Source organism: Arvicanthis niloticus, chromosome 26 (genome assembly GCF_011762505.2).
Source record: "Arvicanthis niloticus isolate mArvNil1 chromosome 26, mArvNil1.pat.X, whole genome shotgun sequence".
Classification (NCBI taxonomy): domain Eukaryota; kingdom Metazoa; phylum Chordata; class Mammalia; order Rodentia; family Muridae; genus Arvicanthis; species Arvicanthis niloticus.
In genome coordinates this window covers 33,390,169-33,408,434 of record NC_133434.1, presented here as the reverse complement: position 1 = coordinate 33,408,434, position 18,266 = coordinate 33,390,169, and the positions used below count along the sequence as shown (strand labels likewise).

At 43.5% G+C, this 18,266-nt stretch overlaps 1 long non-coding RNA gene across 1 annotated transcript; it reads left to right on the top strand.

Moving 5' to 3' along the window:
* Positions 1 to 7: 7 nt before the first annotated feature.
* On the top strand, positions 8 to 4,692 carry LOC143439352 (uncharacterized). Its single transcript, XR_013107628.1, has 3 exons — positions 8 to 161; positions 2,372 to 2,506; positions 3,150 to 4,692. It is a non-coding gene; the product is annotated as an uncharacterized LOC143439352 (long non-coding RNA).
* Positions 4,693 to 18,266: the final 13,574 nt, after the last annotated feature.

The window sequence follows — 18,266 nt, the reverse complement described above, 5'->3', positions numbered from 1 at the left end:
GCCCGCGCGCTCCCGTGCCTCCCTGCCTGCTGCAACCACTCTCGCGAGACTCCCACTCAGCTCGGAAGGCTGTTCCACTAGCGCTCGCGAGAAGGAAGGCACCGTCGCCACCGCACCTTGCAGGAGCTGTCCAAGGTGCTAGGTGTTCGGCCATTCAGGTGGTAGGTGGGCACCTTTGGGGACAAGAGCACAGTGAGTGCATAAAAAGGAGAAATGTGCAGTAGTGCCAGCAACCAATGCCTTAACTTCCAAATCTGTAAAGTGGGGAGAATAACCCCCATACCAATCTCAGGGACCTTTGGGATGTACCGGGAAAGAGTAAGAAACAGCTTGATGAGGGGCTGCAGGAATGGCTCAGTGGTTAAGAGTACTTGTGTGCTCTCAAAGGATTGGGGTTTGATTCCTAGCACCCATATGGTTGCACCATAACCCCAGTTCCAGGGGACCCAACAGGCATGCATAGGGTGCACACACGTGGATGCAGGTAAAACATTTATACATATAAAATAAAAACGAGTAAATCTTTTTTTTTTTTTTAAAGGACTAGATAGCTTGATAAAATGAAATAAGAAACAGAGCCGGGCATGGTGGTGCATGCCTTTAATCTCAGCACTTGAGAGCCAGAGACAGGCCAATCTCTGTGAGTGCAAAGGCAGCTTAATCTTCATAGTGAGTTCCAGGACAGTTGGAGCTAAATAGTGAGGCCTTGAAGAGAGAGAGACAGAGAGAGAGAGAGAGAGAGAGAGAGAGAGCAGGTGTGTGGTGTTGACATCGATAATCCTAGCCCTTCCAAGACACAGGCAATGGGGTCAGTTCAAGTTCAAAGCCAGTTTATCTACACAGCAAGTGGGCAACTACCAGGCTACCAGGATACACATGAGCCAGTGTCAAAAAAAAAAAAAAAAAAAAAAAAAAAAAAAAAAAAAAAAAAAAAAAAAAGGAAGAAATAGAAGGATAGGGAATGGCTCTGAGAAAAAAGAAAAAAAGGAGGAGAGAAATAATAATATAGAGGTGTTAACAGCAAGAATGAGAAAGGACCAAGGTAAAGGCTTACAAGCACAGAACTAGTGTAGCTAGTGTAGCTCTGAGACACGGAGCTGGGAGTAGAAGACAGGCTGTTTCTGTGAGTGCTGTTTACATAGTAAAGCCCTGTGGGCTTTCCACAGCCCAGGCCATCCCCTGTCCTGCCAGCCAATTGCTTCGCCCCCTCACCCACACCACCCTGGGCCTGGAAGAGGGCTTCAGTGGGTGGGATACACTGCAGGGATTCTTTGCCCAGACTAAAGGCCCATTGTGTGGCTCTGGCCAGCCAGCTCTGGGGCCTCACTCCCACAGCTGGCATGGAAAGGGATGGGGAGGAGAAAAGCAGACAAGAACAGTACAGAAGAGACCAGAAGGAGGGCTGAGAGGGCTGACCAGGAAGCAGCAGAAGCCACCAGGCCAAACAGAAAGAAGAGTCCCAGCTTACCGACAGGAGAACCAGGGTCTCCTTTAGATCTGTCCTCAGTACGCAGACATGGCCACTTACTCTATGAGAGCTTGTTCCACGACAGCTATATTTTCTGTATCTTTTTAATTTTTCATTATTATTTTTATGTATAGAGATCATGTATGATTTTTCATTATTATATTTTATGCAGGGTGTTTTGCCTGCATATATATGTCTGGGCACCATATACATGCAGTGCCTGTAGAAGTCAGAAGGACACGTGGAACAATCCCCCAGGGACTGGAGATGATTCTGATTCTGCCATCAGGGTGCTGGGCATTTGAACTCTGGTTCCTCTAGAAGAGCAGCCAGTGCTCTTAACCATGGAGCCATCTCTCCAGCCCCTGTGCTTCCAGTTTCTAATGACTGTGCGTGTTGAGCAGGTAGCAAGCAAAAGTAAAAGAACAAACAGTCAGTGGCAGATGCAGAGTGAACACCATGAGATCACGCTGACATCTAGCAGAGGCCTGGGGCGGGGGCGGGGGACTGTCACGCTGTAGCTTCCCCCACTGACAGTGTCTTCCTCCAAGAGTTCCTGGCTCCCTGCTCACACTGTGGGCAGATTTATACTATGGGACGAACAGGAGTAACATTTGGGGAAGGTGCAACTTCCATCTGTTCTCAAGAGCACAACGTTTTTACGCTTGGGTTATCTGTTCTACTCTTTGCCAGTCACAGAAGCAAGGGGCCAGCCTGCCCCCAGACGAGGGGCTTTGGTGGACACTTTATATAAGAATGCTTGGGCCAAGCATGCTAGGGGGGACTCCACCCTGCATCCAGTTCCTCGATAAAGGTTGACAGCACACAGCAACTGATCAGTACGTTTGTATTACAGCACTGCTGACTATCCCAGAAATAAACCAAGTTTATGCTGGTTTACAGAGCTATGGAGAGAACCAGTGAACCTGTGAGGCCTGAGAGAGAGAGACTACTTAAATAAAAGGGGGCCTGGGGAGATGGTGACACACTGCTCACACTGCTCCCCTAGGATGAACATCTGGAATCCACGTGGAATTGGTAAGAGATACCTTGTGGCTCATATGGGTCCTACAGGGAAGATGTTGGTGTTCTCATATAATAACTGTACTATTCATAAATAACTTTCTCCTGATCACTCAGTCGAGACTTTTTGATTTAAAAAAAAGAGAAAGGGGACTAGAGAGATGGCTCAGTGGTTAAAAGCACTGACTGCTCTTCCAGAGGTCCTGAGTTCAATTCCCAGCAACCGCATGGTGGCTCACAACCATCTGTAATGGGATTCGATGCCCTCTTCTGGTGTGTCTGAAGAGACATTGTGCTCATTGCACTTGTGACACTCTCGTGAATGGAGGGGAACACTCGTGTCATAGTGGCCATCTTTTTTTTTAAGATGTATGTATTTATTATTTATGAGTACACTGTAGCTGTCTTCATGACACACCAGAAGAGGGCATCAGATCCCATTACAGATGGTTGTGAGCCACTGTGTGGTTGCTGGGAATTGAACTCGGGACCTTTGGAGGAGCAGTCAGTGCTCTTAACCGCTGAGCCATCTCTCTAGCCCAGTGGCCATCATTAAACAAATGCTGATTTAACCAGCATGTGCACAAACAGAGGGGGGCGGGGGCAGGCAGAGACAGAGAGGTAGCCCAGTGGTTAACAACATTAACTGCTCTTCCAGAGGACCAAGGTTCAATCCCAGATGAGGAGCAGATGGAATCCTGAGTGAATATGTGTGTCATTGTTAGGAGCACAACCATATCAAGGACTCCAATGTCGCCGATATGTGGAAACGGCAAAGCCTCTCCCTGATACAACTAAAGGTGTTCGGGAACTTTTAACCTTTAGCTGTAGCCAATGTGTGCACAGAGTATCGACTGCAGCCCTCCTCATCAAGCCGTTGACCACAGCTTCCTCCTCCAGATTGCTTCCCTACAGAGATTTCCTGGAACTCATGGAGATTAGCTAACCAGCCTTCTCCTCATCTGCTGCATAAAATAAATGTGCTGAGTATTCAGGCTCTTGGTGTATCTCCACCAGAGTGCACAGCCTACCCAATCCCAGCTTTTCTGTGTGCGTGCCTGTCATTTCTCCATCCTCCCAGCGATCCAGTTAGGTCAGTCCCTAAGCTGTGCAGGTCATGACGTATGTAAATAAAAATAAATATTTTTCGAAAGAAGGTAGTTCCACACAGACATGCTGAGAGGGCTGTTTCCTGAGTAATTCTTTATTCTATCAGCTGACAATTAACACTATCGATTACCTACATGTAGACATACATACGTTGCATATGTATCTGGTGCATAATAAAAAGTCAATGAATATTTAGCTCCTACTGTATAGCAGCAATGGGAGACCCACTTCTGAGCCAAACCATGTAATAACATTAACATTTTAAGCTAGAGGGGTGTCACATCTGCTCCCATGCCTTTATTCAAAGCATGTCATAAACTTAGACCTAAAATGGGTCCAGAGAGGAATTTTCCCCCATGTAGATGATAAGGAGAGTCACATGACAAATAGCAATGCTTAATCTCATTGTAGGGAAGGACAAATTATTGGGAGCATTAATCTAGTCAGTCACCCACAGGGCCAGCTCCAAGCTGCTTATCTGTGGGGAGCCGACAGAAGGCGGCTATCATCCTTGCAGCCATCTTGAGCCATATACCCTGACAAGAGACTTGATTACATCAGCCTACAACAGCTGAGCACACTCTGATAACATCTTGGTTTAGATACCCAGGATCTTCCCCTTGGGTGTGTGAGACTTAAAGCTGTGATTTAGAGTGGAGACTTAAGTTCGTGTGACTTAAAGATCAGATTTAGAGACAAGACCTAAGGGCATTACTTAAAGGCGTGACTTAGAGGCGTGGCTTAGAAGTGAGACATATAAAAGGCGAGAGGCAGACAGAAGAAAACAACAGATTATTAGGCACTCAGGAATACAACTTGGAACTAGGAATTAGGTTAGAAAGTACAACTTAGAGTACAACTTGGAGTAGGAATTAGGCATGAGGTAGAAGACACTTGGACTAGAGAACTCGGAAGAATTATTATTATTAGGCACTTGGCACTTGGCACTTGGAGGAAGAACTTGGAATTAGACATAAGGCACTTAGCACTTGGAAGAAGTAACTTGGAACTTGGTGGCACTAGGGACTAGGAACTCAAGACTTGGGACTTGGAGAGAAGAGAGACTGAAGAATAAACGGTATTGAATCACACTCTGTCTGGTCTCCATTCTTCGAGTCCGTCCTCACTCTCTCTTTCTTGCTGAACCCCGACCCGAAGACTAGAGCAGCTTGGGGCAGTGCAGACTCTAACAATTTAGCCCTGGAGCTGTTTTTTGGCAGTGTGGGTCCCAACATTGACAGAATGGTCCGAGACATTTTGGACCCCAAACGTGGGGTAGAGCATTGTCAACATTTCTGGCCCCCAAGCTTGGGGAAGCTCGGGCCGCAACACTTATCTTCCTTGGCCAAATGTGGCATGCCCACCCAAGGAACTCCAGGACAACATCTATATTACAGATCAATAATTGAGTGAGAATATCAGCTTTTACTGAACTTTTGATCCATCAAGGGAGATGCTAAGCCTTGTGCCTATCTTCTGAAGTAATCACTATTATTCCCACTTATAAATAAAGCAAGTGAACATCAGAGAGGTGATCAATCCATCCAAGGAAATAGGACAGATGGATCTACGAAAGGGATGATCCATTATCTCTTTTTCAGATCTATTTAATTTATTGTATGTGTATATGTGTTTTTTCTGCATGTATATATCTTTGTACCACACATGTGCCTGGTACCCTTGGAGGCCAGAAGAGGACATAAGATCCCTTGGAAGTGAAGTTACAATGGTTATGAGCCACCATGTATGTGCTGAGAATCAAACCAGGGTCCTCTGAAAGATCAGCCAGTGCTCTTAACTTCTAAGCCACCTCTCCAGCCATTATCTTTAGGCTAGGTGTGGTGGTTATTGTTAATTGTCAACTTGGTGTGGTCTAAAATCACTCAGGAAGGGAGTCTCAATGAAGGATTATATACATTAAATTGGTCTATAGACACATCCACGAAGGAGAATCTTGATTTTGTTAATTAAAGTGAGAAGGCCCATACACTGTGGCACCATTCCCTAGCAAGGGACCCTGAACTATTAAGGGTGGAAAAGGGGGTTTAACTAGTACAGATGCATTACTTCATTACTTCCTGCTTTTGATTGTGAATATAATGTGAATAACTGTCTCCCTTAAGTTGCTTCTGTCAGGGTATTTTATCACAGCAACAGGAAACCAAAGAGGCTGGTTTTTCCAGAGTCAGACTATGCAGTAAGGAAGTAGATACAAATGATTTGCTTTAAACAAAACAAGGAAGTCAAAGAAAACAACAATGATTATGCTCCTAAGGTGGGCAAGCTCTTAAAGAACCTGCTACTAATGTGGGCAGCCAGAACTTGGGCCTTCCGAGAGTCTTCAGTACAAAGGACTGCTTGCCCCTGGCACTTCTCAGCCTAGAATGCTCTCAGGCAGAAAATACCAGGAAGTTGCCGTGAGGAATGACTAAGGGTTTGAAGAGGGCACTCGACTGCCTCTGTGATAACCCCCCGGACAACCAGTTATTACCCATCCCTGTGGGTGTTTGCACTGTGGAGTCTCCTTTTTCTGCAGTGGGAATGTGGGTAGGAATAGAACTCAGAACTTTGTGTATTCAAAAGAAGACTCCAACGGTTAGAGATGTAGCTCAGTGGTAGATCCTTGGTCTTTGGAGTTTCTCTCTCTCTCTCTCTCTCTCTCTCTCTCTCTCTCTCTCTCTCTCTGTGTGTGTGTGTGTGTGTGTGTGTCTGTCTGTCTGTCTGTCTGTCTGTGGATGGGTTTGTGCAGGTAAATACAGTGTTCATGGAGGCCAAAGGAGGGTGTCCAATCCCTTGAATCTGTGAGCTGCCAGTGTAGGTACTGGGAATTCAGCTCAGGACCTCTGTAAATGCCGTGCTGGGCCATATCCCCGGCTCTGGGTCTTACTTGTTGAAAGAGTGGTGCTATTTTAGTGCAAGAAGGCTTTGGATTTGATCCTCCTGCTCCAGCCTCCCAGGGCTGTGGTTACAGACATGTACCACCGTGCCCAGCCATGGAGTTTCTTTGCATAAGAAAGCCTCTTGCTTCCATGACCCTATGAAATGCCAAGTCTCTGACACTCACCATGTATTCCTGATTGCTCGGCACCAAGCAACCGGTATCTAACACCCCTGCCTGCGAACCTTTCACTAAGTAGGTAGCACCCCTGGGGTTCACAGAGTTTCCTAGACTTCTCTATGCTAGACTTCTCTCTACATGGATGTGTGTTTGTGTTTGCTCTCTTCCCAAACTAGACTGAAAGCACCCAAAACAACCCACAGAATGAGGAAGTATTGACGATCACGTATCTAAATAAGAAACTCATATCTAGATCTATGAAGAAATCTTAGAACTCTATCACAAAAAAGGCAAACAACCCACTTAAAATGAGTAACTAGGAGCCGGCTGTGGTGGCTCACACCTTTAAACTCAGCCGTCGGCAGGCAGAGGCAGGAGGATCTCTAAGAGTTCATGGTCAGCTTGCTTTATGTAGTGAGCTCCAAGACAGCCAAGGCCACATAGTGAGACCCTGTCAAAATAATAATAACACTAAGTCGTGCCTGATAGCACAGGCTTATGATCCAAGATATGAAGGAGGCTCAGTTAGGAAGTGAGAAGTGTAAGCATAGGCAACATAGCGATTTGAAGCCAATCTGAGGGACTTAGTAAAACCCCATCTCAAAAACGAAATGAAAAGAGATGGGCTAGAGAGTGGTTAAGACACTATTGTTCTTGCAGAGGACCTGGGTCCGGTACCCAGCACTCACATGATGGCTCACACCATTCCAGTTCCAGCCCATACTATCCAGTTCCAGCCCACACCATTCCAGTTCCAGGGGATCCTATGCCATCTTCCAACCTCTCAACTCTGTGAGCACCAGGCACGTGTATGGTTCACATACATACATACATGCAGACAAAAATCTCATACACATAAAATAATAAAAAAAAAAAATCTAAAAAAAAAATTTTTTTAAGTAAAAAGAGGACCAGGATTATAGCTCAGTGGTAGAGCACCCATCTAGTACATACAAGGTCCTAGCTAGCTAGATTCACCCCAAGTACCCTGATATGTAGTTGAACCAATTTAAACTTAGCCCATAGCTGGGCGGTGGTGGCACAAGCCTTTAATCCCAGCACTTGGGAGGCAGAGGCAGGCGGATTTCTGAGTTCGAGGACAGCCAGGGCTACACAGAGAAACCCTGTCTCAAAAAAGCAAAAATAAATAAATAAATAAATAAAATAAAATAAAATAAATAAACTTAGCCCATATAGCTTATGAATGAATGGGACTCAGTCTGTGGTTATTTTATTTGGCTTTGACAATTACTGGGGGTTACCCCTAATTCTAATTTTCTCACTGCTGGCCTGGCTAATTCCCCAGCAGTGTACCCCACCAAAGGCTGTTTCTCCTGGCCATGTGCTCACGGCCCATCTCCTCTCCCTGCCTCCTTTCTTCTTCTCTCCTCTTTCTCCTCTCCCTCTCTCTGCTGCCCCCAAACCAGGTAACTCAAAACCCACCTACCTCTAATCCCTCCAGTAACTGGCTGTACCATTTTCATCTAACCAAAGGTTTTAAAATAAGGGACAAAGTTTGCACAACAAAAGCTGGTAAATGTGAGAATTCACTTATAAGCAGCTGGACCTTTGGGTACAGAATTTAGCATGGCAATGCATAGCAAAAGATCGAACCTCAATAATTTCCCTCTTTTGCCTAAATAAAAAGGCTCTTTCACTGATAATAATAAATAACACAAGTAGGAACAATTATGAAAATTATTAGGTAAAAGTTACACTCAAAAAGTCCAGTCTGTTTATAGTTGGCAACTTAGGTAAAGTATCTTTCCTATCTTGGTGAGTTCAGAGTTCTGTATCTAAATCATTTTTCATCCTGATCCATAATTTAACCCTAATTTGTATTACCACATTAGAAACATCTTCTTAAATCCTAAACAATTTAGGCTTATAGTAAGACTATGACTATCTAGTCTTCAACCCCATCAGAGACCTGAGAAGGATAAATATTACCTGGGTATGCAGGAAGTGTAGGGATGCAGCTTCCAAAAATTATAGAAATGACAGAGACAGCTGATTGTCTGGACAGTTCCCAATATTCTCTAAAACATTAGAGCATCATAGTCAGCCTTCTGGCTGAGAACATCTGGCAGACGTTTTGTGAAGCAGGAACTATGAAGGACTTGCTTACCCTGGCAGAGCTTGGCAGTCAACATCCCTGCATCTGTTTATCACAGTATTCTGTCTGCAAGTGAAGTTAGGGCATTTTCTTCGCTTGGTGGCTAGCTTGCCACAAATGAAGCCCTCTCCAGTTGGTGGTCCTTCCATGTTCATCACCTTCTTCCAAGTCGAATGGGGAGACATGTCAGGAGATATGTCATTGACATACCTCAATGTCAAAAAAAAAAAAAAAAAAAAAAAAAGCCTTAATAATACATCTTTAAATGCCGTATTCTGAGTCTCTGAGGTTTTTTGAAAACCATCTATCTATCCATAGCATATCTGAACAAGGAAAGGTTGTTTGCTTCCAGTTATTAGCTGTTCAACCCAGGATGGTTATTTCTGTGATAATCCAGACTAGTATCTGACAGGGCCATGAGTTTGACTGTCTAACCATTAACTTGCATTTCTCAACTATCCCTAACAGTTTGTAATAGCATCCATTGAAAGGACTGGGACTAGCCGGGCAGTGGTGGTGCACACCTTTAATCCCAGCACTTGGGAGCCAGAGGTGGGCAGATTTCTGAGTTCGAGGCCAACCTGATCTACAGAGTGAGTTCCAGGACAGCCAGGGCTACACAAAGAAACCCTGTCTGGAAAAACAAAACAACAACAACAACAAAAAAGACTGGGATTAAGCCCTGTATATTTAAATGAGTTGTATAGCCATAATACCTATATACGAGTTGAAACATATACATTACATTGTAACAAAATTAACCTTCAATTTTGTATCAATGTACAAAGTTTTATGAAAACCTTAAACCTGTAACAATATACAATAATCCATATCAATATAAGCAAAAATAACCTTATTTGAGATTAGCAATAGCTCTAAATTGATGAGAAGATTCAATAACCTACCCTTTTATTCTATTATTTCCATATTATAATTCTACATTCCTCCCATTTCTTCTCAGCCCCCTTCCCTTTATCCGAGAAAGGATAGAGAAAAAGAAAGAAAATATAGAAATCCCTGAATCTAAGCTATTTTTTGTCTCCCTGTCCAAGACCATAAATATTCCTAACCATCCCCTGAAACAACATACGTATAATTTATAAAATGACCCACCATTCACTCTAACTTAAGGGATTGGGACAAATGGTCTTCTCAGAACTGCTTCCTGCTGAGTGTTGGGTGTAGAATTCCTTTTGGGGGACCCAAGAAAATTAGAAAAAAGAAATGGTTAGTCTTAAGAAAGCTAGCTGTAGCATTTGTTGTCCAGTCTCTGTGTGTTGAGAAAGTTCGGCTTAATTGAAGTCCTGATTGGATCAGTCTGTCAAGCTGGACGGAAGGTCATTTGGGGTCAGCAGCCTTCTTTGAAGCCATTCTGGAAGCAACTGTCCTGAGGAAATGGCAGTGAAGCAGTCTGAGGCAGGACCAGGCATCCCAGCATCCCCCAGGGTGGATCCTGTTAGGGCTGCTTCCTTGATTGTCATTCTCTCTCTCTCTCTCTCTCTCTCTCTCTCTCTCTCTCTCTCTCTCTCTCTCTCTCTCTCTCTGTGTGTGTGTGTGTGTGTGTGTGTGTGTGTGTGTGTGTGTGTTTCTTGAAATGAAAACTTAAGAGTTCTTTGGAAAGGCAGTAGTTGCTGGGTCAAACACATGAAAGAACGTTTCTTAAAGTGGACACAGATGTGAAAGGCTAAGACAGACTCATGAAGGAACGTTTCACTGAAGCAGACACAGGAGAGAGGATGTTCTGCTAAAGCAAGCACGTGAAAGGACACGTGATGAAAGATTGTTTGCTAACAACACGCATGTATCGGTCCACCTTACACTGTGTACTTGGGCTGCATTTATTGGGATGCCATAGAGAGAAACACAGCAAAAGACTTCTGGCGGTGTGCTGCAGTTTCTTTCTGCTTCTGCAGATTGGGCTGATTGTTCGCACATGCTGAGGCAAGACATGTGGAGGCCACCTGCTGTTGGAAGGTATGAATAGGTCTCCACAGAGTGATGGAGACAGAGCTTGGCTTGCCGGTACAGCTGGCTGGGCAACACTTGTGGGTCTTGCATCTTCACTGATCTTCGCTTCCCTGAGAGAGGCACAGCTGATAACTTCTCCTGGCGTTCCTGTTGGTCCCTCCTTCTGACTCAAGCTGAGGCTGAGGCCTGGCTGTCTCTGCTAGGTCATGTCACCACTGTTGCTAACCTGACTCTACCGAACTGGACTGCTAGTGTATCCATGAAGTGTTTGCGAGTGGATCAAGCTGCCCCTGCTCACCTGTGGACTGAACTGCTGATTTCCAGATAACACAGATGGGAGTTTCTCCAAAGAACCTTTCTAAACAGGTCCACTTCCCCACCCCCCATCCTTTCTTTTCCACTACCTCTGGTGGGTGGTGGGCTACAAGGGAGGTTAAAGCGTTTAAGAACCATCATTAAAAATAGAATTAGAAAAAAATTAAAGTTACAATTTCTCACAAGTAAATACATAGTTCTGTACCAACAATGTATGGAATGGGAAAGGCACACAGTTCAGCCAAAGGTGACCTTCGGCTCTCCCTCTGAGCAGATGAAAGATGTCTGTCTTTTTTTTTTTTTTTTTTTTTTTTTTTTTTTTTTTTTTTTTTTTTTTGGTTTTTTGAGACAGGGTTTCTCTGTGTAGTCCTGGCTGTCCTAGAACTCACTCTGTAGACCAGGCTGGCCTCGAACTCAGAAATCCGCCTGCCTCTGCCTCCCAAGTGCTGGGATTAAAGGCGTGCGCCACCACTGCCCGGCAATGTCTGTCTTTCTTAAGTTAGTTAAGTTAGTTTGGATTATAACCAAACTGTAATATAAATTTTTATCTATGCCCATTGAAAGGATGGCAGATTTAATCTCAGCACTTGGGAGGTAGAGGCAGGCAGATTTCTGAGTTCGAGGCCAGCTTGGTCTACAGAGTGAGCTCCAGGACAGCCAGGGCTACACAGAGAAACCCTGTCTCGAAAACAAAACAAAACAAAAGAAAGAAAGAAAGAAAGAAAGAAAGGATGGCAGATATTAATGAGTTATGAGAACTCTGTAGCCAATAAGATTGACTGACTGTCTGTAGACGATTAAGTCTCAGTCTGTCTCAGAGCTGTCTGTTCCCAAATACAGTATCACCATATACAAGTTACCTGTTTTGGTCTTGATTTGTTTCTTCTTGTCTGTAGCCAAGATTTTCAGGGGGTCTCCTTCTGTCAAATCTGATTTTTATCAGTTTGGATGGAATCCATGGCTTTTTCTTTTCTGTTGAAAGAAATGCAAAATCATCCCGCCCCTGCCCCCTCCCCCAGTATAACACACCTCCTGTCTTTCATTTTGGAATTAGGGCTTTTATAGGCTGATATAATTCAGCAATCCTTTCTAAAATCCATTGTATCTTAGCAGTTATGCTATTTGTTTCATTAACTTTAAAAAAAAATAAAGTCAATAAGTCACACTTTAAACCACCTTGGGAAATACCATACTCCCCCTTCTGTTCTATGAACATTTCCTTCAAAGTTCTGTTAGATATTTTTATAATGGCTTTACCTGTAGGCCTGTAGGGTATATCTGTAATGGGTTTTATGTCATAATGTCTAAAATATTGTATTCTAATGGACATGTCTGCCTGAACATTATCATTTTTAATTTGCAAAGGCATTTTTAAGACAGCTATTATCTCTAACAAATGTGCACTCTCAGAATCATCCCCCTCAGAACTCAAGGCAGAAGTCCGTTGGAACTCCGAACATGTATCAACTGTGTGATGTATCAACATGTGTATGTATCTCAATTTTCCAAACTGTATAAAATGAAACACACAACCCATTGTGTGGCATTGCCTTAAGTTAGCAGCAATGAGCAGAATCTTGATTATTAACTCAATACATTGTATCTTTACAGGCCACCATCCTAATTTCTCAAGCCCCTGTGGAACCTTCCCATCTGGAATGATGTTTTTTGATGTTATTATAAGTTCCAGACTGGATTCTTCTGAGTGTTTCCTATTTTGATTTAAAGATGCTTTCAATCTCTGTCTTATGGTCTCTAATCTAGTATCTAATTTCTCAGTCTCTTCTTTCTCCAAGTCTGTCTTATTCTGAGCTCTCCCAAAGAGGACATACAAAACTGTAATCATTGAAGAAAAAAAAAAAAAAAAACCAACCACTTGTACACTGATAAGTGAAGCTAGATCATACGGAATCCAGATGCAGTGTGGCATTGTGCTTCCCTCCATCCCAAATATAGAAAACAGTTTTTCTTTTTAATCGCAAAACTTCACCCTAAGGAACAACAGACCAAACCTCAATACTAATACATTAGGTTTTAACTAGAATGGGCAAACAAAATTGGAGACATAGCCCAGTGGCAGAGCACTTGCCTGACATAGTCAAGGCCTTAAGTTAAATTCCCCAGAAAGAGGGTGTCAGGAGCAAACAGCCCAAGTACTTGTAATAAAAATCACCCCACAGAAGATACAGGAATGGTCATGTGACTACACACTCCATATAATCAGCCATTGAATAAGTGTACACCGACTTACCCTCACCGGGGTGACGCGGTGCTAACTGAAAGTCATGTAACTACTGGTGGGGAGTGGGGAGCCAGACAAATGCACTGCTGACAAGGGGGCAAATGGAGCCACTTTGGAAAATGGCTTCTCTATTCCTTAAATTGAATTAAGTTTTTGCTGTGCTGGGGATCTGAACCAGGGTCTGGTGCATGCTAAGTACACACTTCATCACGGAACTACCCTCCTAGCCTGCCTAAAACATTTAAACATAGGGTCAGGTATGGTGGCACACACCTGTGATTCCAGTGCTCAGAGACCAAGGCAGGAGGATCATCAGTCTGAGACCTGTCTAAGCTCTATAGAGAAATCTAGTCAAAAGAAACAAGAAAGAAAGAAAGAAAGAAAGAAAGAAAGAAAGAAAGAAAGAAAGAAAGAAAGAGAGAAAAAAAGAAAAGAAAGAGGGAGAGGGGCTGGAGAGACGGCTCAGCGGTTAAGAGCACTGACTGCTCTTCCAGAGGTCCTGAGTTCAATTCCCAGCAACCACATGGTGGCTCACAACTATCTAGAGTGGGATCTGATGCTCTTGTCTGGTGTTTCTGAAGAGAGTGAGGGTATTCATACACATAAAATAAATAAATCTTTTAAAGGAAAGCAAGCAAGCAAGCAAGCAATTTGGCCCAGCAAATATTCCCCTAAGTATATAAGTATATTCCCCTAAGTATATAAGGAGCTGATGCTATGGACCACCAGTCCAAGAATGCTTAAAATCCAGATTTTTAATAGTGACAAAAAATCCCATTTGTGAAAAATAATAATAAAATAATAAAGAATCATATATTATTGAACAGTAGAATTAGCACAAACAACTGACACAAAATAAAGATGAATCACAAAACCAAGCTGGGCAAAATAAGACAACCCAGAAGGATAATTAAAGGGCTGAGGAACGAAACTGAGTGGCATGGGATTTGTCTAGCACGTGCAGCGTCCAGCACTCGGTGTCTAGCACTGAAAAAAGGAGGGGAACTCTGAATAAACATATCTGGAGGCAATGGCAGATACCTAGAATCCCAGCTATTTGGGAGGCTGAAGCAGGGAAATTGCAAGTTTTAGGCCAACCTGGGCTAAATATGAGACCTTGTCTCAAAATGAAAACAGAGAAAGAAAAGGATGCTGGGAATGTGGCTCTGTTAGCCTAGCACTGGCCTGATATGCATGAGGCCCCAGGATATATCCTCAGTGCTGCATAAACCAGAATGGTAGTGCCTACCTGTAATCACAACACTCAGACGTAGATACAGAAGGCCATCCTTGGCTATGGGATTTCTAGGCTAACAGAGGCTATATGAGACTCTCACTCAAAACAACAACAAAAAGAAGATATGTGCATTTTATACTGTATGTTAGCTATAACCCCGTAAGACTGCTTTCATAAAAAAAAAAAAAAAAAAAAAAAAAAAAAAAAAGCAGTCAAACTGGAGAGATGGCTCAGCTCTTCTAGAGGTCCTGAGTTCAACTCCCAGCAACCACAAGGTGGCTCACAACCATCTGGAACGAGATCTGATGCACGCTTCTGGTGTGCCTGAAGGCAGCTGCAGTGTTCACATATAAATAAAAATAAATATTTTATTAAAGAGTGGTCTATGAACAGCAGGAATATAGAAAAACAAAAACAAGCCACCCTCCCAGTTTATTCAACATCCACCATGTTCCCCCTACTAGCAGTTTCCACAGTGGACCACTAGAGGGCATCCAAGCCAAGCGATCGATGCTTGCAGAGCTAGTCTCCACCGTCAAGTCGCTCACTGGCTTACACACAACCAACCCTATTCACCATCGTGTTCTGCAGCCTAGTCAGCAGCTCTGGTCCTGGAATTCAGAGCCCAGGCTGCTGCTCATAATCCAGTTAGAACAGGAATCCTGCAGCTAGCGGTGTCCATCCAAGCCTGTTCTTACCAACCTCCCAGAAAGAGAGAACGACCTCCACACTGTCTAGACTAACGTTGGTAAGCACTGACTTTTGCTACCAGCCTGACCCCTAGAGGTCAAAACCATTCTGTTCCCACCTGCCTGACCACACTCTATGCCCACTTCTCAGCCTGACATCCTCCTCCACCCTGGCCACATTGCCTCACCAGGTTCTCAGAGTCCTTAGGAGACCCACACCCACTCCCTCTGCCCAGAAAGTCTGACTTTCCATTCCTTTTTTTTTTTTTTTTAATATGTTTGCATTTATTTATTTATTTATTTATTTATTTATTTATTTATTTATTTTTTGGTTTTTCGAGACAGGGTTTCTCTGTGTAGCCCTGGCTGTCCTGGAACTCACCCTGGCTGGCCTCGAACTCAGAAATCTGCCTGCCTCTGCCTCCCAAGTGCTGGGATTAAAGGCGTGCGCCACCACTGCCTGGCTGTTTGCATTTATTTATTCATTTACTTACTTACTTATTTACTTATTTATTTATTTACTTATTTACTTACTTAGGGGGTGGGGAGTGTGCCACAGGACGCATGTGGAGGTCAGAAGACAACTTGCAGGCACCCGTTCTTGTTCTTTCTTTCCACCATTTGCATTTCCAGGGGTCAAACTCAGGTCATCAGCCTTGTCAGTAGCCACCCTCGCCTATGGAGCCACCTTACCAGCCCACATCTTACAGTTTAGGACTAGTGTGTAGATACCCTCTTAAGCAGGTGTCACCTCCTCTCTACCCTCCAGGTAGGAGCTAAGAGAGTACTCCATGACCACTGCCCTCCGGGATACCTTGGTCTGTGTTTGTTTGTTGCTATTGTTGTTTCAGTGCTCTTTGTGATGATTGTTTGGTTTTGTTTGGGTGTGGGGTTTTTTGTTTGTTTGTTTGTTTGCTGGTCTACTTACACAAGCTGGGGCCATCTTGGAAGAGAAAACTTTAACCAAGAAAACACCTCCTTAAGATTTGCCTGGCCGGGCAATGGTGGTGGTCGCCTTTAATCCCAGCACTTGGGAGGCAGAGGCAAGTGGATTTCTGAGTTCGAGGCCAGCCTGGTCTACAGAGTGAGTTCCAGGACAGCCAGGGCTACACAGAGAAACCCTGTCTCGGAAAAAAAAAAAAAATTGCCTGTAGGCAAGTTTATGGGGTGTTTTCTCAATGGATACTTGATGTGGAAGAACTCAGGCCCCTGTGAGCAGCACTGTCCTTGGGCAGGCTGTCCTGGGCGTGTAGGAGGGCAAACTGATCAGGGAGCAAAAAAACCAATATTCTTGCACGACCTCTGACCCTGGGTCGTGCCTCCAGGTTCCAGTCCTGACTTCTCTGATGACAAAGTGCAATCTGAAATAACCCTTTCCTCCCCAAATTGCTTTCAGTCATTGTGTTCATCACAGCAACAGAAAACAAACTAAGACACTTCTGTATTTCAATTTTGCTTAGAACAACTGTGTCTTCTTGAGTGTTTCTCCTCAGGCTGGCTGATTCTTACTCGTCCTTCAAGACATTAGTCTTACTTTCTCTACACACTTCCCTGGACTCGCTGGCTGCCTTTGTTTGCGTTTAACACCTATACTCCTGGCTCCCCAACACCATTACTTAAGAGTTCCTTGAATTTAAAATCAGGCATGAGGCTCAGTCCACGTCAGTATAAGTTTCAGTCACAAGGCCAGTCTCAGACAAAGGAGATTGTGGCCCTGACACATTGGTGTCAGAAAGTATTTCTGCAGAGGAAATCGCAGTGTACATAAATATGTGTGTTTGTTGATAGATTTTCCTGATACAAAAGTCATTTAAGGCTAGAAATGTATATATGCAAAGCCGTGGATGTGGGAGGAGTGTGTGTGTGTGTGTGTGTGTGTGTGTGTGTGTGTGTATACACCTCAAGTCCTATGATTACAGGCATGTACCACCATGCTTGGTTTATTTACTAAGTTTTATAGTCAGTACAAAACAATATCTTACTTATTAGGTCTCTCTCTCTCTCTCTCTCTCTCTCTCTCTCTCTCTCTCTCTCTCCTTCCTCCCTTTCTGTCTTTCTTTCTTTGACAGAATCTCATTATGTTTGCCTTGACTGGCCTGGATCTTACTATGTAGACCAGGTTGGCCTCAAACTCAGAGATCTGTCTGCCTGCGCCTCCCAAGTACTGGGATTAAAAGCGGTTTGTTGTTTTGTTGATTTATTTTCTAGACAAGGTCTCACATAGCACAGGCTGTCCTTGTTATGTAACTGAGGTTGATCTTGAACTTCTGACTCTCTTGTTTCTACATACTGAGAGCTGAGATGATAGGCACATGCGCAAACAGTTTGGGGATTTTTACTCACCTCCAAAGTGTAAGAGACTTCTATTACAGCTGGTTTTGTAATGTGACGTCACTGAGTGTGACATCAGTGAGCATGATGTCACCTACATGTAGGGACACTGAGCAATGTGACATTGCTGGATGTGTGGCTTCACTGAATGCAGAGTTGGTCCGAGAGATGCCATGCATGCCATTTTCCCACTGGGATGCAAGAAACAAAGTAACTTTAAAAGAATGAATGATGGTAACCTTTGGGCCTGAGATGCAGCTCAGTTGATAGAATGCTTGCCCAGAGTGCATAGCACTACTGAGTTTGAGCCCCAGCACCAAATAAAACCAAGAGTGCCAAGTGTATGCCAACACACCAGAGGTAGAATCAAGAGACTCAGAAGTTCAAGGTCATCCCGGTTATATAACTAATTCAAGGCCAGTGGTGTAAAGGAGACATGCTTCAAAAAAAAAAAAAAAAAAAAAAAAAAAAAAAAAAGAAAGAAAAGAAAGAAAAGAGAGAACAAAAGAAAAAGAAAGTTATTACTGTGATAAGTTTCAATATTCACTTACTAACCTTCAAATATTTGTTTTAATATATTTTATTTAATTGTAAGCCGATATAATTAAAACTTTAATAATAACTCTGTTTAACATTTAAACATAAAAATTAAACATTTAACAGTTGTTTCTCTTGAGCCATCAGGAGCTGATGATAATATAGTGCAACT